The 23,048-nt window shown below is 52.4% G+C and overlaps 1 long non-coding RNA gene across 1 annotated transcript; it reads right to left on the reverse strand.

The window, feature by feature from the left end:
- Nucleotides 1-1,732: 1,732 nt before the first annotated feature.
- On the reverse strand, nt 1,733-6,167 carry LOC131759330 (uncharacterized). The gene is made up of 3 exons (XR_010841591.1): nt 6,087-6,167; nt 4,683-4,735; nt 1,733-2,112 (listed from the first exon to the last, which is right to left on the reverse strand). It is a non-coding gene; the product is annotated as an uncharacterized lncRNA (long non-coding RNA).
- Between the last annotated feature and the right edge of the window lie 16,881 nt (nt 6,168-23,048).

A 23,048-nucleotide genomic window follows, 5' to 3' on the forward strand; every position in this document is an offset into this window, starting at 1 on the left:
AGAATAAGCGACAGCATTGAACTGTCTGCTTTAGGGATTGCCTGATGCAAATTTAGTCTGTGTGTGTGTGCGTGTGTGTGTGCGTGTGTGCGTGCATACGTGTGTGTGTGTGCGTGCATACGTGTGTGTGTGTGTGTGTGTGTGTGTGCGTGCACTCACGCGGGCCAAGCTGGGAAGCAGTGAAGACGAAGTCGGGCTGTGCTCGCAGCTCCTGAGCCCCCACCTCACTCTTTCCCGGCCACTGAGCAGGGAAAGCTGTACCTGGGCTTGGTTCTCTGCAGTGTTACTGACGAGCAAAGCGTATCTACTACTCGTTAAGCAAAACCAGCTCAGCTTAGGAGAGGAAAGTGGCTTAATGTCACATGGGTCATACTGGGGGCGTGTGCACGTTGTAACTGGGGGAAAAGCATCAAAGATAATAATTTTTTAAATGAGTCTATTTACCATTTTACTCTCACCTGCCTGTCCCGGGAGACAAAAGACAAGCCCTCCGCTTCCATGTATCAGGCCAGGCATCACCCACAAGGTCGGGCAATGGCCACCAGATCCCTGGATTTGCCACAATTTCTGAACCCAAGTGCCTGTCATCGTCCCAGTCCTGCTGCAAGCCCAGGGGAGCCGCCCTGCCGCCGATGGCATGGGGACTGCCACCGGCCCGGGGTGCCCAGGGGCCAGCCCTGAAGTCCAGGGACGGCCCCGGGCCCACCTGGAGAAGCGGCTCCGGGGGCTGCTGTGAGGTGAGAACTCTGCACCGGACCTTGGGCACGGGGTGAGGGGCTCGTCTCCCCTAGTCTCCCTGCCCTTGGCCGGGGAGGGGAGGGCAGCCAGTGTCCTTCTTGCTGCTCCTGAAACCCCCGTTCTGCATCCTCCTGACCCTCTCCCTTCCTGTGGAAAAGAGCCTCGGATCCTGGTGGGACGCAGATGTGAGCCTGACACCTGCTGTGGGCCGGAAGGAACGGGGACCGTTGGGGCCTCTCAGCTGTGCCCACGGTGGGCTCGCATCACGAGGCGAGGGCAGCTGGCTCCTCCTGGGCACGGGATCTGGACGGGACGAACCCCGTGGCTGCAAGAGGCTCAGGTGTGGCTGCCTCTGTCCCGCAGAGCTCCCCTCCTCCCAAGGCCGTGTGCTCGGTGTCCAAAGGGGTGGGACTTCTAGCCCTTTGACCCCTCGGAGGCCATGGGTTGGGTGGTCCTGAGAGGGCAGCAAGTAGTCACGGGACCTCACAGAGCTGGGCACCGGGCCTCCAGAGTAGGTTTCTTGAGAAAGAACCCAAAGTGTAGGGAAGGAGTCTCTTCTAGCAGCGTTTACCGGGCCGGGGTCACCGGAGAAGCCAGCCCTGGATGGACAGCCCTCCCTACAGGGATGCAGCTGCCCGCACAGTGCAACACCAGGGAGACACACACAGACACGCACACACGTTGCACACACAGACACACACACGCACACACGTTAGACGCACACACACAGACACGCACACACGTTAGACACACAGACACGCGCACAGGCACGCGCACAGGTTAGACACACAGACACGTGCACACGTTAGACACACACGCACACACGTTAGACAGACACGCACACACGTTAGACGCACACGCACAGACGCGCACACACGTTAGACAGACCTAGGTTCAAACTTGGCTCGTCCACCTGGTTCTGTGTCTGTGGGCCAAACACACGACCTCTCTGAGCCTCATATCTAATAAGATAAAACATGAAATGTGTGTTCACATTTATTCAACCAAAATGTATCAGGAGTCCACTCTCTGCAGGCCTGTGCCAGGGACTGAGAATACCACAGAGAACAAAGCCAACACGCTGTAACGGGGTCACAGCTGGGCAGACAGACAACAAACAAGTGAGCAGACCCGTGAATGCGAACTTACAAGTTGTGACAACAGGCCCGAAGGAAAGGCCTGGCCGAGAGCACTGGGTGGGTCGGGGGAGGGAGACCTGCTCTAATGGGAACGCTCCCTCAAGAAGCGGTGTTTGGCCACGACCCGTGGGTGAGAAGAGGCCAGCTTCCAAAAGCAGCGAAGCGCCGTCCGCTACAGAGCATCTGCGATGGGTCCCCGGGCTCTCGGGACTGGAAGACAAAGGTCCCGCCGCTCCTGGTGAGGGAAAGTGGCAGTGAGCGCCATTTGCAGCAACGTGGATGCAACTAGAGGTGGTCATACTAAGTGAAGTGAGTCAGACAGAGACAGACAAATATCATATGACGTCATGCAAATGTGGAATCTAAAATTCGACACAAATGAACCTACTTATGAAACAGGATCACGGACATAGAGAAGAGGCTGCTGGTTGCCAAGGGGGAGGGGGGTGAGGAGGGATGGAGTGGGAGGCTGGGGTCAGCAGATGTCAGCTTTTATATACAGGATGGATAAACAACAAGGTCCTACTGCATAGCACAGGGAACTATATTCAATATCCTATGATAAACCATAATGGAAAAGAATGTGTGTGTATATATATATATATATATATATATATATATATATGGATAACTGAGTCCCTTCGCTGTACAGCAGAAATTAACACAACATTGTAAATCAACTACACTTCAATAAAAAAACACAATTTGATTGAAAAGAAAAATAAAATAAAATTTTCTTTAAAAGAAGATAATAATGACTTAAGCATCCGAGGCAGATAAGAGCAGGCGGTAGGGAGCGGGCAGCGGGGCGATGGCGGGGCTGCCAGTTCACGTAGAGTGGTCAGGGCAGATGGGCTGCGGAGGCGACATTTGGGCAAAGACTAGAGGAAGGTGAGGGAGGGAGGGCACGGACGTCCATCCGATCTGGCTTCTTCCGCGAGGCCACCAGCAGGGGCCAAGCGGGGAGGTGGCGAGGAGGCCCTGGTCGGGCTCCGAGCAAGAGGAGATGGGGCTTAGCCTGAGGGTGGCGGTGATGTAGGGCACACAGAGCAGCAGGGCACTGGACAGAGCTTAGGGGAAGAGGCAAGGGGACTTGCTGACCAGCTGAATGTAGGCCAGGAGAACCCGAGGGTTAGCAGGGCTCTTGAAAGACCTCGGCTCAGACCCAGAAGCAGGGAGAAGCTGTGTCGGGAGAACCAGCGACCGGCTGTGGCCACAAGAATTCCGAGACATCCGTGTTGTGAGTTCCACGTGTACCTGGATCCAGAGCGACTTTGGGTTGGAGCTATCAATGTGCGGTTGCCAGCTCTAGATGCTTCCAGAGCCGTGCGACTGGCTGGATTCACCAAGGAGGGGAGGAGGATTAAAAGGAGAGCTGGGGACCCTCCAAAGTCAACAGGAAGCTCAAAGGGGTTGAGTGGAGACCAGGGAGGCGGGAGGGGGCCCAGAGGGAGGGCATCCTGACAGCCCAGGGAAGAAAGCACAGCAAGGAGGGAGGGAGGGAGGGACCGTGTCCCACGGTGGTTGAGTGGAAAACAAAAACGAGGACTGAGAACTCACATTCTTCTTTCAGAGTCACCTGAAGGGGTGTCCAAACCCCCCCCCCACAAACAGATCCCCATTCCTGGTGGTACCCTCCCCGTCCCCATCGGACACTCCAGCATAGAAGCCTCCCAGGCACAGAAGCACCCATCCGGGCACGGGGCACCGCTGACGGAAGGTCTGTTCCAAAGCTGCAACCACCCTTCGTCTGTGGACTCATGAGTTCATGAATGTAAAGAGAAGGGTCGCAGAAAGTGGAAAGAAGTCTGAGGCAATGGGGCCGCTGGCAGGAGCATCTCGATGGGAATGGGATGCAAAGCTGAAACTAAAGACAGACCTCCACACGCCCTCTTCCTGAACGATTTCTAAATTTCCACCTGCTGCCTACACACCTCTCAGCGAAGGGCAGGGGATACTAAAAGAAGCCCTGCTTTAGCATCGAGACAGAGCATCTGAGGTCAGAGGGGCATGGAGGGAGCACACAGGGCAGCATCACCTGCAGCGCCAGGAGCAACCTTCCTGCTGACCCTCTCCAGGCTGTTTACGGGTAGGAAGGCGGCAGGCTGGGCCCCAGAGAAGAAAGCCAAAGCCCCCCTGCTCGCTGCTGAGAACTGATTCTACAAGACAAGCAGAAGAAGTCCAGAGCGAGAGCTAAGAAGATCCAGATGCTGGCACAGCGGCCCGTTCCTGAGGTATGACAGCTCCCGGGGAGAGGGTCCCGGCTGAGCACCCCCAGCTCAGAGCCAGGCCCCTGGGCAGAAGAAAGGACCACGTCTATAACCTGATCTCCACAATCCTGGCTGCTTCCTCACTGCAGCCTCAAAGGCGTGGCCCAGGCTCTATACAGTTTGCAGAATCAAATGGGAGGGGTTCAGGACGTGCTGACTAATTGGAATGAGGAGTGGGCATTGAGCACCCAGCCAGGTGCTTTCGATACCTTCTTAGATTCCATCCTCACACACAGCCTCAGGAGTCAGTACCAGTCCGTCTTCATTTGACAAATGAGAAAATGAGGCTCAGAGGAGGAAGTCACTTTCCCAAGGTTGCAGAGCTAATAAATGGCCACACGGTGGTTCACATCCAGCCCATTCTATTTCCACAGTACCCCCAGGCTTGCTAACTTAGCTGACCACTGAGCCTAGATTCCTTGATAAGCAGGGGAGAAGGACCGTTCACACATTGCATGCAATTTTCCTACTTCTCAAGCATTCTGCATCAAGAAAGAAAGGGAGAGAGGATTTAGCAAAGCTTGGTACCACGTACCAAAAAGCATAGTCCATATGTTTCTGGGCCCTCCCATCTCTGCATCCTCCCTTCTGCAGAAAAAAAAAAAAAGTAAATTGCTTAGTTCCTTCTCCCACGATAGAACAAAGACGATAGGACAAAAGCCGGGAATGATGAAGTGACAGGCACAGAACTGTGGCATATCAGCTTGACCCATATCAAAAAGGCGATAATTGAAATGAGATCTGCCCACGTGCCCGGAAAAAAATGAGCTGCCCTAGGAGGGAGGCTCTCCTTCCTATCTTGTAACCACTTGTCAGCCTGCAAGACAGATGGGACAGAACCACCAGGAGGTGAGGAAAGAGCCAGAGAAGAGAAAGAAACGGAGTGACGGAAAATGAGAAAGAGGAGGAGAAGGAGGAGAGAGAGAGAAAATGAAGATCAAAAGACCGGGCATGCTTACTTCTAAGTCACCTTCCAACCTTCCAAGTTTGTGAGACCTAGTGATTTCGGGGGGTGACCCAGAACCTGGAACTCCAGGGATTTCACTGGAATAAGCCAAGTGAAAAAGAAAAGGAAAGCTTCAAGGTTTTCAAACTTCTTGATAAATAGGAACCAAAGACAAAGACCAAACACCGGCAGAGAGAGAACTTGGAAACCAGAAAATCGGGATGTGAATATATGAGAGTGGATCAGAGATGAGCAAAGAAATACAAGTCATTGAAGGACAGAACAATTGGTGGGGTGGAGGTGGGGAGGCAAATTGAACCTGATCACCTGAGACTTAACCTATCCTGACCTCAGATCCAAAGCAGGGACCACACAGTTCCCTATCCCAAACCTTGTTGCTCCTTCCTGGCCCTCAGAGCCACCTGTAATCCGTGGTTTGGTGACCTCTTCAGGGTTCTGAGTCCCCCGATAGACTGTGAGCTTGGTGAGAACAGGAGGGGTGGTGGGTACCCAGTAAACACTGGTTGGAAGGATGGATGGATGGACGCACAATGGAGTTTTTTTGCCCAACGTGACGGATCCTCTGCAGATACGTCTGTGCCCTGGCCTCCGAGCTACAGGGCTGTGCTCCTGTTGGGGTGACTGCTTCTCTCCCTTTCCTGATTTCCAGCTCTGTCTCTCCCCGAACTTATTGTGAGGGGCCTCCCGCAGAACAGGAGACGGAGAGGAAACTGGCCCAGAGATTCGACGGGCAGGATTGACAGAAGCATTGTCTTTTGTGTCCGTTCATCTGGCAGCCTCCAATCTGTGCCAGAGTTGGGGGAGGTGGGGAGATGGAGGAGGGGAAACTCTGCCATGGCTATTAGGAGAATGGAGAATTTGAGCCAGACCCGGACTTTTTGTTGCAGGGAATGAGAGAAAGTGTAGGAGGGCAAGGATGGCCTCTCCAAGCTGACTCCTGGCTCAACACCAAGCAAAAGGCAAACAACTCACCGTGTGTCTGGAAGGCAGAATCCTTGGGTCCTGGACCAACCAGACCCTAACTCCCAAGTCAAATCCAAAACACATCTTCTGCAGTTTTTCAACAAAGAGCTTCTGCTCTGAGCCAGACACTGTGTATTCTCCATGCTAGGGACAAAGCAGAAAATAATACCAGCCAGGACCCTGTCCAAATGGTGCGTACAGCCACTGGGGGAAAGTGTGTAAACAAGGAACTAAGCACATGATTGCATGTGTGCTAGCTGCTGCGGGGGAAAGCATAGGACATTCTGAGAGCATCTGTCAGGGGGATCTGACCCAGTCAGGGAAACTGGCCCCCAGGAAGTAACTTCTGGTGGCCCCCTGGGAACTGGAGGGTGGGTAGGAGTGACCCAGCCAAAGAAGGCAGGAAGGGAGGTGGAGTGGGAAGGCCCTGTTTGGAGGCAGGCTGGCCTGTCCGAGAGACCAAGGGGCCGGGATGGCTCCAGTGCAGCGAATAAGAACACGCCCGGAGACTCCACCGAGGAGGACGAGAAATAGAAAGGCTGGGGACAGGGACAGGAAGACACTCCTGCTGGTAGCATCAAGGTCAAGGATACTGAAGCTAATCCAAAGCAAGAGACGTGCAGATATGTCAAGCTGAGGCCTGAACTCTCCTGAGACTGTGGCTCAGGAACAAGGCGGGCAGCCTAAGAGGCCCGCTGTGCCTTAGGAGAGGTGGGGCGGGAAAGAGGAGTTAGTGCTACGGAGCCAAAGGCCCCAGGGCCTCCCAGCTAGGGGCCCGGACCAGCATGTGTTTCACCAGTCATGGGGATAAGCTGCGTATAAACAAATACTAAGCTATGCATGGCAGACTGGAGAGATTGCAAGGATTCGGAAAAATCCTTAGGCTAAAATAATTGGGGGGGGGGGGCGGGTCTTGGAGGAGGAAGTAGAGAAGGTTCAACTTGAAAAGCAAAAGATGGGCAAGTCTGGGTGAGTTCAAAAGAGCGGGGAGTGTTGGGGGGGTGACTGAAGGAGGTCTGCACCTTGATGGGGGAGGGGGGATGCCTGACCAGACAGGGTGATGTGTCAGACCAGTGGGGCACCCTTTAACTTCTGGTCAGAGGATTCCCATGAGGGAACCACAGGAGCACTGAGGGTTTTGAAAGGTGGGCACCAGAAGTTTCAGCAGAGGGTGACATGTGCAGGGCAGAGGAGGAGAGAGAGGCTAGTTAGATGTCACAGTCATCTAGGCCCGAACGGTGTGGAACCAGGGGGGTCACGGTGGGAGAGCAAGGAAGTGCCGAATCCCAGAAACATCTCCAAGGCGGCAGGCGGGAACCCTGCCCCCTGCTTGTACCCCTAGATCCAGAGTCGGAATGACTAGGAGTGCAGTTGTGGTGCCACAGGAAGGGAGAGAGGGGGCTGGGGGCCAGATGGAGGGGCACTTTCATCGGGGACATTTTAAATTTCAGCAAAGATAGTTTCAACCCAAAAGTCAGTGATTGCCAAGCTTTTTTTTTTTTTTTTAGTGGCCACAAAAATCTTAGGAGGAAACTAATACATAAAATAGATTAAAGGAGGCAGCTGAAGATACTGACCAGACTCGGGTGGGATTAGAGTCAGAGATGAAGGTTCAGTGTCCCCAGCATAGAAGTGGTAACGAGAGACATTCAGGACATCACTGAGGGAGATAGAGCCCAGTGCTGAGAGGCGGACGTTCCTATTTAGGGACAAAGGGAGCAGAGGTGACCATCACCCAAGCGTCCAGCCTGTGTCCCTGCAGTAGACAAACACATCTCCCCTCCAGGACTTTCCTCCCCCGCCCTACGCCCTCTGATTCAAGGCTCTGACTCCTCTCCCTCTCCTTGTGTGGTCCCCTGCCCAACCCCCCCCCCCCCCCCCCCCCCCGCACTTCTCCTCTTTCTAGCCTTCCCCCAGCTCCACGGGCACCCCTCCCTCTCCTGTCCCCACTCCCCGGCCGTCGCCCGGGTCTTTTTGGTCATGGTTTATTTTTAGCTCCTCTGCCATCCTGAGGATGTGAACCATATTCCTGAGTCATGGTTTTGCAAGGAAGCAGGGACAGACGGCTCCCTCCAATTCTCTGAAGATCGCTTATCACCCTCTAGCCAGACCCGCAGGGCTGAGAGCTTAATCCGCCGGTTCCTCTTCTGGATGGAGGCCCCAGCTCACTGCTGGTGGCAGAGAAGCAACCTGAACTACACTCACCAGGTCCACGTCGCATCCTCCGAGAGTCAGTTTCAGGGAAACTGACCTTCTGGGAGCCTCTGCTGCCTGTGGCATTGAAAGCGGAGAAGATGCCCGTTCAGAAAAGGAACAAGGTGAAATTGACTCTAAAGAGCCGGAAATTGGAGTCCAGAGACAATAGCTTGTCAATTCTACTCAACAAGTATTTACAGAATATCCCCTTTCTGTGGGAATTGACAGTCTGGGTTCTAGTTTCACCTGAAGGAGACAATTATACTAGATTCTAAGAAGGGCTTCTAGCTATTTTTTTTCCTTTTTTTTTTTTCCTTTTTGGTAACTATTATTGATCAATTTCGCTATTCAATGCAACATAAGAGATCCTCAGAGATGCTCTTGTCATTATTCATAGGGAGAAACTGAATCTCAAAAGGTTAACAGAGCCAGCAAGTCAGGATTTAGAATCACTATTGTGTCATCCAAATTCCAGGCATTTCCATGTCCCCCTCTGCCTCCCTGGACCTCTTCCAGCCCCAAGCTTTACCTGTCCTGATGCAGAAGAATCACAGCCAAGTCGCAAATGTCTCGCCTTGCCAGGGACTCATGTTGGCAGCATGAAGTTAGGGTGTCAGGAGCTCACGGTGATTAAGGGTTTGGAGACCCTTCACCCTCTGGACAATAACGGAGCAGATGCCATGTTTGGCTGGGAGCCGGGACAAGCCCCCAGGTCAGGGACGACCAGTTATAAACATCTAAACACATCACATCCCCTGCTGGCCAATATCCCCAAATGGCAGAGAAAGAAATTGTGTTTCTGTGACACTGTTTCACCTGATCCTACAGCCCAAACACCTATAATGGTACCATGTAGTGTCAAATGTGACAAGATTATTAACTATAATATCACAGTATTAAACCTTGGAGACCCAGCTTCTCCCCGGCCATTTCATTTCCTTCTACATTCGCTCTCTCTTTCTGTCTCTCTCCTTTTTTTCAGCCTCACTCCCTTCCCTTCAACCCTACACACATACACCTTTGCCTGCCGCTTGAGAATCTCTGCTTGCTTTTTAGATGCTTTGAGATTTCCCAACAGAAAATATAAAATCATGTGTAAGCACACAGCTGGGTGAGAGGTGGGAAAGAGAAATAAGTCCTGAATTCACTCTGTGACTAGTTTCTTCCAGATGGACACGGACGGCCCCAGGGGTGTTGCTCTAAGAGGGGCTGATGTGCTGACCCTGATGCAAGTCCTAGGACCCAGCGGATCCCTGTAGGATATTAGTCACTCTATAAAACCTCCAGGCCAGTTTCCCAGGCTGTGGGGCCTATAGGCAATTTCCCATAGGGTCTCAGAGCCTGAGAACCTATGCATCTCGCTGCTTGGCGGTGGGTTCGTGTTGCATCAGATGTGATCTGCCTCTTAAAACATGACTTTGAAAGTGTCCCCAGACAACACTGTTAACTTTCTCAACTTCTCTCCCACCCGGTCACCCTCCTTCTGGCCACAAAGCACATCAGAGCCTGGAGGAGCCTGGAGTCTTCGCCACATGCTTGTTTCCAAGACGGCGCACGGGGAGGAGCCCCGGGGGTGGACCTGGGGCGGGTGAGGGAGCAACGGGAGAGCTGGGGGAAGAGAGTCTGCTCCCCGGGATACCCCTGAGAGGACCCCAGGGACGGAGAGAAGTCCTCACACGTTACCCAGCATGAATCCCACCGCGGCAGCCCCTTCTTGGATTTATCTCTTGGGTCTTGCTTTAAAATCCTCCCTTCCCTCCCCGGTGGCCAATTTCTTCTTTGGAGTCCTTTCCATGTTATGACATTCCTCTGCAGCTGGTAATCAAGTGTAGGGGAGGTGGCAGCCATATCTCATCGACGACTGGGCAAGGGAACTCATTTATTCGTTATTTATTCCATCTCTCAGACCTCTAGGTGGCTTACTTCCACAGAAAGGAGTTCTGATTTAGAAGAGGGAGACAGATCAGAACGGAGAGAGATTAAAAGAAGAGGAAAGCGTAGGGCATGTGGACCTGCAGCAGGCAAGGAGGGAGAAAGTCAGGCCAGTTAGATGTATGGGCTGTACCTCTTCATCTGACCCAGGGAAGCTAACCCAGGCCCAGCCCGCATGTCTCACGCAGATTGTTCGTGTCTTTTATTTTTTTAAGAATTTTTTTGATGTGGACCATTTTTAAAGTCTTTATTGGATTTGTTGCAATATTGCTTCTGTTTCGGGTTTTGGTTTTGGGGCCCCGAGGCATGTGGGACCTTAGGGATGGAACCCATGACCCCTGCAGCGGAAGGCGAGGTCTTAACCACTGGACTGCCAGGGAAGTCCCGGAATATTCTTGTCCTGATGTGAACACAGTGGACGTGCTTCAGGGATGACCCCCGGGCCTGTTCCTTCCTTCTTTCCCTTATCACCAGCAGCCTGGGTCCCTGAGTCTGGGTCTTGATCTATCCCCAAATAACAGCTCAGGACAAAATGAAAAGCATTCCCCCTAAAAAGTACTACTGGTATTTTTAGAGTATTGTCACTCTTGATGGTGAAATATATGAATGTATCACTTTGGCTCCGGGGCTGCAGAATCAACCAAGGAACACACGAGCACAAATGGTTTCTGGAACCTGAGGTCTTATCCTCTGTCCATGGGCAGAGCCAGCGGGTCTTCAAACCCCTGGGAGGGTCTCGGCCTCCCACCACTGTCCTGTCTCTTTCTCCAGGTCTCACCCAAGAATCTCAAGTCTGACTCGGAAGCCAAGCGTGAGGGCAGGAGGAGAAACCGAGGCGTGTGGAAGAGGACAAAGACACACCCAGCTTGCCAAGTTTTACACCGGCTTTCTGAGCGCGAATGAGATCTAAGCCTCTGGGTTTGGGGCTGACTTGCGCTGGCCTGGGGTGACTTCCTGTTTTTGAAGAACAGAGGTGGGTAGACGCTCAGAGCCACAATCTGGGCACCAGTCAGGTTTGACACAACGGTCTTCTCCTGACGTAAGCATCAGCGGGGCTGATGAGGTGAGATACAGTTACCCCAGACAAGAAGTTTCGAAAGCCAGGCGGCCATGGGCTTTGTTCAGAGGGGAGGAGGCCAAGGCCGGCCCAGGCTCTGGGGCCTTCCCTGAGCTCCCAGCCAGGCTGACCGGCTCTGGTCACCTTTTCCTGGCAGGGAACAAAGAAAGCAGAGCTCAAAGAGGGTGACAGAGTCAGAGGCACAAGCTCGTCCCTGGGAGCTGGCTCTCTTGCTAATCACAGGAAAAGACCTAAGGCAGGGCGTGGACTCCTGAGCAGGGGCCGTGGGACCAAAGGGCACTGTCGGGTCAGCAGGACAACAGCCGTACTAGATTTTCTGGGCAAGACCCAGTTTCAATTTGCCGTCCAAATGTGTCCACGTGCAGAACCTCGCTGTCAGACCACGGGTCCTCCTGCCACGGCCGAGGGAGTCACCATGACCACGGGCCATCCTGGTGGGTCAGCTCGGACCCGGCCTGGGGTCAGGGGGCCTTCCCGCCGGCTCCGTGGAGAACAGCACAGGCTCCACACGCGCCCCCCCCGGGTCTCCACACTCCTTGTGAAGAACAGCCACTGTCACCACCCGACGTGACCCCGTGTGGGTCCTCCCCCACCTCACCCCTGAGGTGTGGCAAACCGTTCAATCGATAGCGGTTAAAGGAGTGAGGCCTTGTAGGAATCTATTATTTATCCCTCCTCAGTCTAAGCTTCTTAAAAATGGGGCCCGTGTCTTACAATTCTGTACCTCCTAGGGCTTTGTATAGGGCAGGCGCTCTAATGAACAGGCTTTCATTAGATTCTGGCTCTGGAAGAAAGGAGAGAAGTAAAGAACAGGAAACAAACAGGTGGGAGTCATGCTGGGTCACACCAAGAACACCCCCAGCATCAGACCCTTCGCCCAGCAGCCCTCTGCTGGGGTTCAGCCTCACCGCAGCCCAGCAGCACACCGAGGGCCGCCGTGCTCCCCTCTCCCACAGACTTCCACTTTCCCATAACACTCTTTTTGCATAAGCGTTTCCACACTTTACTCAGCATTACCTGGTCTCCGCAGAGCCCCTAAACAGCCACCAGCAGAAGCCAGCAGACCCAATCCTGCCTCATCACAGTCCAAAGACACGAAAGCCTGGTTTTTACCCAGCAATCCAGACTAACTGCAATCCACCTTCCCCAGGGATGAATTTCTTCAACCAGGAAAGCACAATAAATTCGGGGTGCAGTAGGAGGTAAGAGCGGCAAGGGGGTAAAAGTCCTCCTGATCTAACTTTCTTCTAATGCCGAACAACCGCAGGCGTTTTCTGATGAACACGTTTTGCACTTAGCCACCATCCTGAGCACCGCATGCTGGCGTATCCATTTCCATCTCTCACTCTGCACTGGAGGCACAGAAAGGTCAAGGGCTTGCGTGAGCTGCCAGGAGACCCAACCTGGGGCTCAGGTCCCCTCAGCCCCGGAGTCGCTGTGCCAGTGGCCAGGGACAGCACAAAAAAGGCCAGGCTTTGGGCTCAGAGAGACCTGAGTATGAACTACACCTTTGCTGATAGTGTGACCTTGGAAAGGAATTTAAACTCACTAAGTCTCAGGTGATCTCACGTGAAAATGAGAAAATAAGATCTAACTCCCCAGGTGGGTGTGATATTTAAGTGAGATAGTAATCATAAGGTGCCAGGTCGGTGTCTAGGCATGGAAGATATTTGATAAGGCAAAAATCAGCACGCCAATCTTTCATTCTTTTGGTAGAATGCCAGGTACCATAGGAAGCCCAGCAGAGATTTCAAAGATAATTTTATGAGCTACCAAGACAGGGAAGAGATGAAGAGGAAGACAAAGAAAGAGAAAAAGAAAAAGAAGAATTAAGAGCAGTTAGCAGTCTATCTGCGTTGAGACAATAAGGACAGTAGTAAGCCCGAAGCTTTGTGGAAGGTGAAAATTGGTAGCCACAGGTAAGGCTGTAAGGGCTGTCACAAAAATGTGTCTGGGGACTTCCCTGGCGGTCCAGTGGTTAAGACTTCGCCTTCCGATGTACGGGGTGAGGGTTCAATCCCAAGTCGGGGAGCTAAGACCCCACATGCCTCGGGGCCAAAAAAAACTAAAACATAAAACATAAGCAATATTGTAACAAACTCAATAAAGACTTAAAAAAAAATGGTCCACATCAAAAAAAAACATCTTGAAAGAAAGAAAGAAAAAAAATGTGTCTGAAGCAGGGCGGACACACTCTCTGTGGAGGACAGCCTCGCACGGTGAAAACTGAAGTGGGTCTTTATGGACAAAGAAGAATCCAGCAAGGAAAGGAAAGGGCATTTCGGTCAGAAGGGATCACACATGCCGAGCACCAAGGTGAGATCGCTGGTGTCGGGTGGCCTGAGTGCTGGAGTACGGAGGAGAAGCCACGAGAACCGGGACGGAGGTGGCCGTCAGGGCCACACAGCAATGGGCCCAGCTTGCCTGAGCGCTGGGGCTTTGATCCAAGTCCTCAGAGGTTTCCAGCAGGGGGCAATGGGGGAAACAGGACCAGATTTGCTTCGGAAAGATGACTCGGGGGCTGTGGGGGGGGGGTCATGGGGGAGGGGAAGCAGGGCCAGGGGCAGTCAGCAGTCTCTCCAAATAGGAAGAGCACACAGGTCGGTGGCCCCGTGTAGGCAAGGAGTATAATCTGCAAAGCCAAAGGTGAGCTCCAGGCTTGCTAGAAATCTCCAGTGTAACTTGGGTTTCTTGGCATGGGCTCTTTCTCCTGCCCTCCTATCTCTGCTTCCCAGCTGCTTTCTAATCCCAGAGATAAAGGTGAGTAATCCAAAGGAAAGGGCCCCCAAAACGAAAGGGAATATTTATTTTAAGTAGATTGACGTCGGTAGGAAGGGGAAAGAAAAAAACCTACTGAGGCCTGAATGGGGAACTATGACATTCACACAGCCCGGCCATTGTGTAAAGAGAAAAATTCCTCAAGATTGTGTTTGCCCAAGAAATCAGACAGTTTACAGTCCCTGAGTCAAAACACTCAAAGATTGGAAGCCAGGGTTTCCTGGGCTGAACCCAGTTACTAAATAAAATGAAAAGGAAAGAGCAATTAGATGCTGGGGATTGTTGGGAAGCGGGTGGGGTTTGTTCCAAGGCTCGAATCCAACAGATGCGACAGAAGAAATTCAGGGAGGAGGCCCTTGGGTTTGCCAGCCGTCCCCCCCGCCCCCCGCACCACCACCACCACGACAGGCGCTGCCGTGTCCCATAGTGAGACTTTCTGGGGTCTGGAGATGCCAGGGGCGCCGTGGCGGTTGTGAGCCTGGGCCGGGTCTTACACGGCAGCCAAGCTCATGGCAGAGATCGAAGGACACTGGCCTTCGTCTTGCTAATTTGAGGAACAATCTTCACTGGTGTCCTGCAAAAAATGGCCGCCACGGGGATGCCCAGGCTCCTGCATCCTTCCTGAAATGTTACGAGGGCAGGGCTGGGGGACTCTATCACCTACGGGAAAAGGGACTCATGAGGAGAATCATCCAGGTAGGAACAGTGGCAAGGAAAATGGGGACAGAGAGAGAGCAGGATGATGCAGAGGCTGCCCCAGAACAACCGAGGCTCTACTCCCCTCCTTCCACGGCCCCTGAGCCCGCACCCCCGTGAGCTCAGGGGTCACCACCGCATGCAGGCTGTGAGGAGAGAACGATCTATGGCAGCAGAGCCCTTATCAGGACCACCCTGGCTGAACGTTAAGGATAGAAAGACCAGGATGAGGACAGATGCTGCTTGACACGTAATGCCCTGGTCACTGACCGTGAGCTCTTGGTAGGAAGTTAGCGTCCAGCTGCCTCCTCCCTGGGGAGAGAACACACCAGCCACTTCGGGCCTGACAGTGTGTGTTTGGGGTTGCCCAGTGACCCTGGACATCGCTCAGATGGTTCCCAGGTGATCATACCTCGGTGGCCTTCAGAGGGCGTGCTTTCTGGGTTGGGGGTTACTGATGAAGTGGTGAGGCATCCCCCCCCTTGAAGGTTCTCCAGGATTGAAGTCCTAAAGATCGCCCTCGATGAGAGCGCCTGCAAGGCTTTCCTCGAGCTGAACTGAGGATAAGGTTTAGCACAGCGTCCCAGGTCATGACAAATTCAGAGGGAGTGTGAAATTTCTTCCCAAAGGCAGGGTGCAAAACCGTTTAATCAACAAATGAAAGATGAAAAAACCCCGCCGAAGCCTGTAAACAATTCACTGTATCTCTGTTTATTTCAAAGAAGCAGATGGACTTGACTTGTTCTTTATAAATTAAAGGGCTAGATTTTTTTCTCTCTAAAGTCCTTTTAAAGGGAAGCTCCGTTTCCACGACTGACCTTCCAAGAGCAGAGGGAGGTGCTTTCTGGAGTCAGGCCTGATTCTCTGTGTCCCCAAGGAGTGTTTCACGGTCGCCCACACTGCATGGCAGAAAACAGAGCTGTCAGACCTCAGCAATGCCTTCAAAGGGCTTGGGGGGGCGTATTATTAATATTCAGCTCCATCTCCACCCTTGTCTGCTGACGTGGGTCGGTGCGGAGCGCGGGGGTGTTTTGAAACAGTGTACACAGCCTGGATCGGAGCACAGCTGAATCCACTGAAGTGGTCTCGGAACCTGTACTCAGGACCAGGCTCTGCCCCAACAGACAGCACCGCATCCCTCCTGAGTCTTGGTCCCTGCCCCCTCTCCTTCCACTTCCCAATCCTAATTTTTGTCAGAACACGTGCTGTAAACTAGAATCACACGGAGACATGAGGGGCTAAGTCATCCATCCCTTATGGAGGCCTTTGCACTTGACAGAGCGGAAGAAGTCGGGCCAGGGCTGCAGGAGATGGATGTGAACGTGAAGCCAGGAAGGCTGAGACCAGAATGGGGGCCCGGGGGAGAATGGGCCTCTGAGTGCACCACGGACCCCGCCAGATTTGCCCTGATGGTTCTGCTGGAAGTGAGCCCTTTGGGATAAAGGTGAACTTTGGAGGGTGAGAGGGGAGGCATGAGTTGGGGTCGGGGCAGGGGGCGGTAGAGAGATGAGATCTTATCAGCACAGCCCTGGGAAGTCCTGCAAAAAGGGAGGAGAGCCAGCCAATGAAGCTGAGCGATTCCATCCTCAGCTAAGATCTGGTCATTGAAAGACCCCTGGACTTAAATCAGAGGACCTGGAACCTCCACAAAGCCCCTCCGGTAGCTGTGTGGCATTCCAGCCACCTTACTGGTCTGTACCCTGTAAAACAGGGCCAGTCACAAGAGATCATTGGCAGAGACGAAAAGGTCGAATGCACTCGAAGGTCTCTCCATTCAGAGATGTGGCAGAAAATGCTTGCCACTCATCTCCAGGAGCAGTGAGATTGGAAGCGTTTTCTTTCGAGCCGGGAGCTCTGCCACGCTTGGCTCAAGCCTGGGAGGAGAGAAAATGCGACCACCCGAGTGTGCACAGTTTATGGGATAAAAGGGTAATCATGAGGCCTTTGACAAGTCTCCAAGAGGCTGATGGCAGAGGCCAGCATCGGGGTCAGGCCAGGGAGCTGGACAGCGGGACTGGTAATGCCTCAGGTGGGCATAGCCAGTGCGCCAAGAATCTGGACCTTTCCTGTTAAAATCTTCCAGGAAAGCCACCCAGCTTGGAACCTCAGATTTGGAAAATACGCAGAGGGAAAATTGGTCCCTATTATTTTCCCTTTCTCTCCGACGTGTTAGAGTCCTGTGAGCATATACCAGAGGCAAACATTTGCCGCCTTCTCTCAGTGGTCAGCTAGGCTAAGACTCCGTCCCTGACAGGGTTAAGGCTGCAGAGTCTGACACTGTCTCCAGACTTGTGCGCGCGCGTGCGCGTGTGTGTGTGCACGTGCACACGTGTGTGTTAAGGTAGCTTTATCCTTTTCTTTTTAAAGTACTTGGAGCAAAGAAACAACACACGTTGCGATAAGCTTGACTTCTGAAAAGTCCTCTCCTTCCTGCAGGGGAGCAATTTTGTTTTTTAAGAGCTGTCTGTCATAAAGACAAAAGTCTTAGCAGTTGAGATTTCAGCCCTCGAGTTTCCTTTTTCATTTCATCATGTGTAATTTCAAATTGTGCTGCGGTCCCTTGGCCCGAGCTTGGTGAATGCAGCTCAATGGTGCCCCCTGAAGGCCAACGGGAAGGAGTGCAGCAAGAAAGGACAAGGTGAGGAACCAGTGGGAACCAGCCGGGAAAAGTCAGGGTCTCCACCCAAAGGCAGGGTCAGTAAAACCAAGTTATCGCAATCCTCCCCGGCTCTGAGGCCACCAAGCTGGCTATGCATGTCGGAAAGAGACTGGGCTTTGGCACAGGACAGGCCTTGGATGGAATTCCAGCGAAGACGAGTTACTTAACCCCCTGACTCCCTTTCCCTTTCTATACAACATGGATGCAGAGTAACATTTTTGGATGACTTACTAAGCTGCAGGCTGTAGGGTTTGGCATGTGTTAACCCATTTCATCCTCCCAAAAGCCCTCTGATTTCTGTGCTATGATTATCCACTTCATACACATGAGAAAACTGAGGCCCAGAGAGAGTTAGAAACTGTCACATCTGGTAACGGGCAGGACCAGGCTGGAACCTGGGTGGTGTGGTTGGGAGCCTGGACTCAGTCAGACGTCCCACTACCTCCCAAACTACCTGGCGAGGCCCCTGGAGCACTGGGAAGAGAAATGTCAACTGCTTCACTCTGAGCCTGGCACAGAGTAAATGCTCAATAAATAGGAGATAGATTTAATAATTATTAGGTTATATATAATAGGTTCCTATTAGGTTCCCATTCTTGGTCAACCAAGAGTGACTTCTCTGTGCCTCAGTTTCTTCACCTGGAGAATGGGTCCAAGGAAATGCCCTCCCAGGCACCTTCAAGTGCACATTTTATGCTAACCTAAGATTCTCATAGAATCTACTAGACAGATCAAGACTTCACCTCTCAAAAGACATCTTCCGATCAATGAAAAGAAGTGGTTGGTGGTCCTTAAGAACACCTCGAGTTCAGTGACATTTAAGCCATTTCTGTTGACTCTTGAGAGAGACACAGCACATCATGGACTGCAGGCATGAAAGCCAAGACCCCTGGGTCCTCCGCTCAGCTCTGCCCTTGCTCAGGGTCCTTGGAGCCTTCGTAGCAGGATGGCTGGTTAGGAGTCCTCGAGATGTGATGAGGAAGCAGGCTTGGAGGCAGAGGGTGGTCCAGGGGCTCTCTGGTGTTCTGACCCTCTGGGCACACTTGTCCACCCTGTAACACAGAGCCGATGTTCTCTACCCTCAACTCAACTGGACGTGGCGTCCGAGGAAGAATACATGCAGCCTACAGTCTTGTTAGCTGGACCAAGCGCCTCTTCCCACACTCAGGTGGGAGGGAGAATCCGAAATGAGTTAGCTCCCAGCAATAGAAGTTACCAGACATGCAGGGAACTGGTACAAAGCAGTAACTAAGAAGATGTTCATTGCAATTTAAAACTCGATCAACTCCTGCTTGACTGGCTTATTTTACTTAGCACCCTGTCCTCCAGGTTCACCCAAGGTGTTAAATGGCAGAATTTCGTTCTTTTTCAAGGCTGGATAGTATTCCATTGTATATACATATGTACCACATTTTCCTTATTCACTCATCTGTCAATGGACCGTTAGGTTTTTTCCATATCTTGGCTACTGGGAAAAGTGCTGCAATGAACGTGGGACTGCAGATATTTCTTCAAGATCCTGATTTCAGTTATTTTGGGTAAATGCCCAGAAGTAGGATTGTTGGATCATATGTTTAGTTCTATTTTTAATTTTTGAGGTACTTCCATACGGTTTTCCATAGCAGCTGCACCATTTTGCATTCCCACCAACACTGCACAAGGCTGCCAATTTCTTCACATCCTCGCCAACTCTTGCTGTCTTTTTTTAAAAAAAAAAAAACAAAAAACAGCCATCCTGACAGATGTGAGGTGATATCTCATTGTGGGGAAATAGAATATGAAAATGAAGTGCCAAATTAACGGGAAAAGAAACAAGTAAACAGTGTTTGGGCAATCGGCATACCAAAACAAAATAGATTATGTTATGGATCCAAAATATACAATTAGCTCTTCCTATAAATTCTTAGTATCCTGATTCTTGATGTTAACTTGTGACAATAGGAGAAAAATTCAGTTCAGGAAGAAATTCCCAATGATACCTGTTACACACACATACACACACACAAATGTTGTTATAAAGAGAAACTTCTTAACAGATGTAAGCTATTATATACAGGATGGAAAAACAACAAGGTCCTACTGCACAGCACAGGGAACTATATTCAATATCCTATGATAAACCATCATGGGAAAGAATATTTTTAAAAAGAATGTACATATATGTATAACTGAATCACTTTGCTGTACAGCAGAAATTCACACATTATAAATCAACTATACGTCAATTAAAAAGATCATGTAGTCTAATTTACGTTTACCTCACCCCATCTGGGGGTTATAGTACATGATTATTGCCATCATAAATACAATTAAAATGTAAAATAAAAAGTGAGAGAGAAACTCCTTCTCCGTGTACTTCATTTTCACGAAAAGGACAGGTGAGTTTAGGGCTAGGAGGGAGGCGAGAAGCTGGTTTCCTATGGGGTAGGGTCTCGCAGCACGCCTTCCAGCCAAATTTAGGATACTTTCTTTGGAGAAAGGAGAGGTGCAGAGTTCCTCCCGGTGTAGCAGGGAAGCCCGGAATGTCCAGGAAGCCTGGCTTTGGCTCCTCCCTGGAGGATGCCCCTCTCGGCAGCCTTCCTGACTGCAGCGCTGGGAACCTGTGTTCTGCGCCTGGAGAGACCCCTTCTGCTTGAACGCCGGTGGTGCAACGCAGCGGACACCGAGATCTCACAGGAGATGCTGGGAAAACAGGCGAGGCCAAAGCCCAGCGGCCGGGCAGCCCCTCCGGTCCCGGAGGCGTCAGGGCGCCGCGAAGCCCTTTGCTCTGCTCACCCTGAACCACGCGTCATGATGCAGCAAGCTCTGCCCGGCTCCCACGCTGGGCGCTGCTGAGGACACAGGTGGGCAGGCGAGGATCCTTTTCCCAAGATGCTCAGCGCCCGAGGCAGGAAAGCGCCAGCACGCATGGTGATGATGTGGTGCAGGGTCCTTGCCGGGGGGGCATAGCAAGGCAGTGACCACCGTGTTGGTGGGACATACGGAACCTTTTCAGAAGAGGAACCATTTGAGTTATTGGGAAGGACCATCCACCAAATTCAACAGGGGAAAGGGAGGTTTGTCAGAAAAGAGTGTGCAAAGCCGCGGAGGCCTGGGGAGGGGGGCCTGGCACAGGGGAACCCCGGGGATTTTCGGGGGCTGGGGCACGCCGTGGGAAAAGCAGGATGGGGGAGGGAACCCGAGCTGAGGGCTTGCAATTTGGCCTACAGGCCACGCAGAGCCGCTTTGGTTTTTAGAAGATCCTGGAGATTTACAAGAGGAACCTGAGACTCTGCCAGGATGCCTGCCTGGCAGAGACAAAGTGACTCAGGGACCAAGTGACAGGACAGTGACCTCCCAATGAGCCAGGGACATCGTCTCTTAGCCTCAGTTTTTCTGTCTAAAATTCATTTATCACCTCTTTCCAGAGGACAATATGCTGCACTGATGACCAAGGCGCTGGCTATGGAATCCCCACATCAACTCCTAATTTAAAGCACATAATCACCTCAAAGAAAAGTCCCTTCCCTCCACGGGACTTCTGGGACAACCAGAATCCAACTGGAAGAAGATTTGCAACAAAACAGGGGTAAAGAGACAAAAAAAACCCCAACAAATATGTTAAGAAAGAAAAGCATTACTAAATTCACCTTGACAGCACACACTGTTTTTAAGAAAGAGAAATCACATCAACCCAGCCATACTGGGTAACAGAAGAGGTGATAGAAGAGGTGACAGCTGAGCCAGTAAAGAAATGACTAGTGTCCCCAAAGACCCAGACCTTTAGCATTTCTGTAGTCTTTTTTTTTTTTTTTTTTTTTCTTGCGGTACGCAGGCCTCTCACTGCTGTGGCCTCTCCCGTTGCGGAGCACAGGCTCCGGACGCACAGGCTCAGCGGCCTTGGCTCACGGGCCCACCGGCTCCGCGGCATGTGGGATCTTCCCAGACTGGGGCACGAACCCTTGTCCCCTGCATCGGCAGGCGGGCTCTCAACCACTGCGCCACCAGGGAAGCCCCCCCCTTTTTTTTTTAAATTGAGCTTCTATGAGTGCTAATGACATCATGGGGTGGTTTTTTTGTTGTTATTATTTTATTATTTATTTATTTATTTTTGGCTGTGTTGGGTCTTCGTTTCTGTGCGAGGTCTTTCTCCAGTTGTGGCGAGCGGGGGCCACTCTTCATCGCGGTGCGCGGGCCTCTCACTATCGCGGCCTGTCTCGTTGCGGAGCACAGGCTCCAGACGCAAAGGCTCAGTAGTTGTGGCTCACGGGCCCAGCCGTTCCGCGGCACGTGGGATCTTCCCGGACCGGGGCATGAACCCGCGTCCCCTGCATCGGCAGGCGGACTCTCAACCGCTGCGCCACCGGGGAAGCCGAAGCCCTCTGTAGTCTTTTTAAATGTCCATGAAAACAGTGGCTCATTGGGAATCAGAAGCCTGGATCCCAGCTCCAGCAGAGGAGGGGGCCTGCTCGCCCTTGCTGCCCTGGGTTCTGGGCACCTCCTCTCATCTGGGCATCCCGGGCACAGAGAAGAAGGGAAATGTACATTTGGCCAAAAGGACCACACGAAGGGATTGCTTTGCTCGTCCAGAAAGAGCACAAGTGGCTTAAAACTCCTGGAGTGCTGAACCGAGCTGAGCCCGGGGGATACCCCAATGCCTGGAGCCTCACCCGCTCCCACAAGCTCCACAGAGGAAGGGGATGGCCTCGCAAGCTCCTGTTACCAAGCAGGAGCTCCAAGGCAGCTAACGTGATCCTTCCCGTGTCCCCACCCGGTGGCTTTCTCATAACCCTGCTTCCTGGGGCACAGAGGCTGCAAAGCTGCCCGCAGTCCTCTCTCTGAGAAGGAGAAGGAAATGGGGGTCCCTCAGATCCTGGAGGGGTCCGTCCTCAAAGGTTCTTACCAGACCGAAGGTGTCCACTCATTAGGAAGGGCAGCCTACTCAGGTCCCAGAGTGTGGGGGCCGTCACATTGAGCCTCGGGTCTCCCCCTTTTCCAGTCTAGTTCACCCCCACGTTCGCCCCGCCCGGCATGCTTCCTGGCATGCACTAAGTGCTCAGGCACTGCTTACTGGGTGCACTAAGTTGACAGCAGGATTACGAGGTCTCGGTCGCCGCAATCATCATCAAACAACAGCGGCATCTAAGCTCCTGCAGCCCCAATGTCCTAGGCACTGTGCCGCAGGAGCTCACTGAAATCTCCCAGCGACCCCATGAGGTGGACACCCCTATCGCCCCCTTTTCCAGGTGAGAAGTTGCCAGGTGACAGCAGTGCCTAGCAGAGCTGGGCTGCAGCCCAGGCCAGACCCACCTGGCCCTACGCACAGGTGTGCTGCCTCTCAGAGACACGCCCTCCTGGCCCAGCTCACCCGGGGTCTCAGCAGTCCCTGGTGAGGCCTCAAGAATGGCCTCCTTCCTGCCCAAAGTGGGGGACGACGGAGCCAGGACACAGCTTCCTCCCCACCCTCAAGCCGGGATCAAGTATTGTGGCATTGACCTCCTGCCTGGGCTTTCATTCATTTGGTGAATAATCACTGAGTGTTTATGATATGTTCTTCCCAACTTGCCACGTGTGGGTCTCTGTAGGTGTGTGACTGTGTGTTCGAGGGGAGCGGGGAGTGAGCACTGGAGACGTGTGATCAGGAATCGCCATA

This window comes from Kogia breviceps, chromosome 7 (assembly GCF_026419965.1).
Source record: "Kogia breviceps isolate mKogBre1 chromosome 7, mKogBre1 haplotype 1, whole genome shotgun sequence".
In the NCBI taxonomy this organism is placed as follows: Eukaryota; Metazoa; Chordata; class Mammalia; order Artiodactyla; family Physeteridae; genus Kogia; species Kogia breviceps.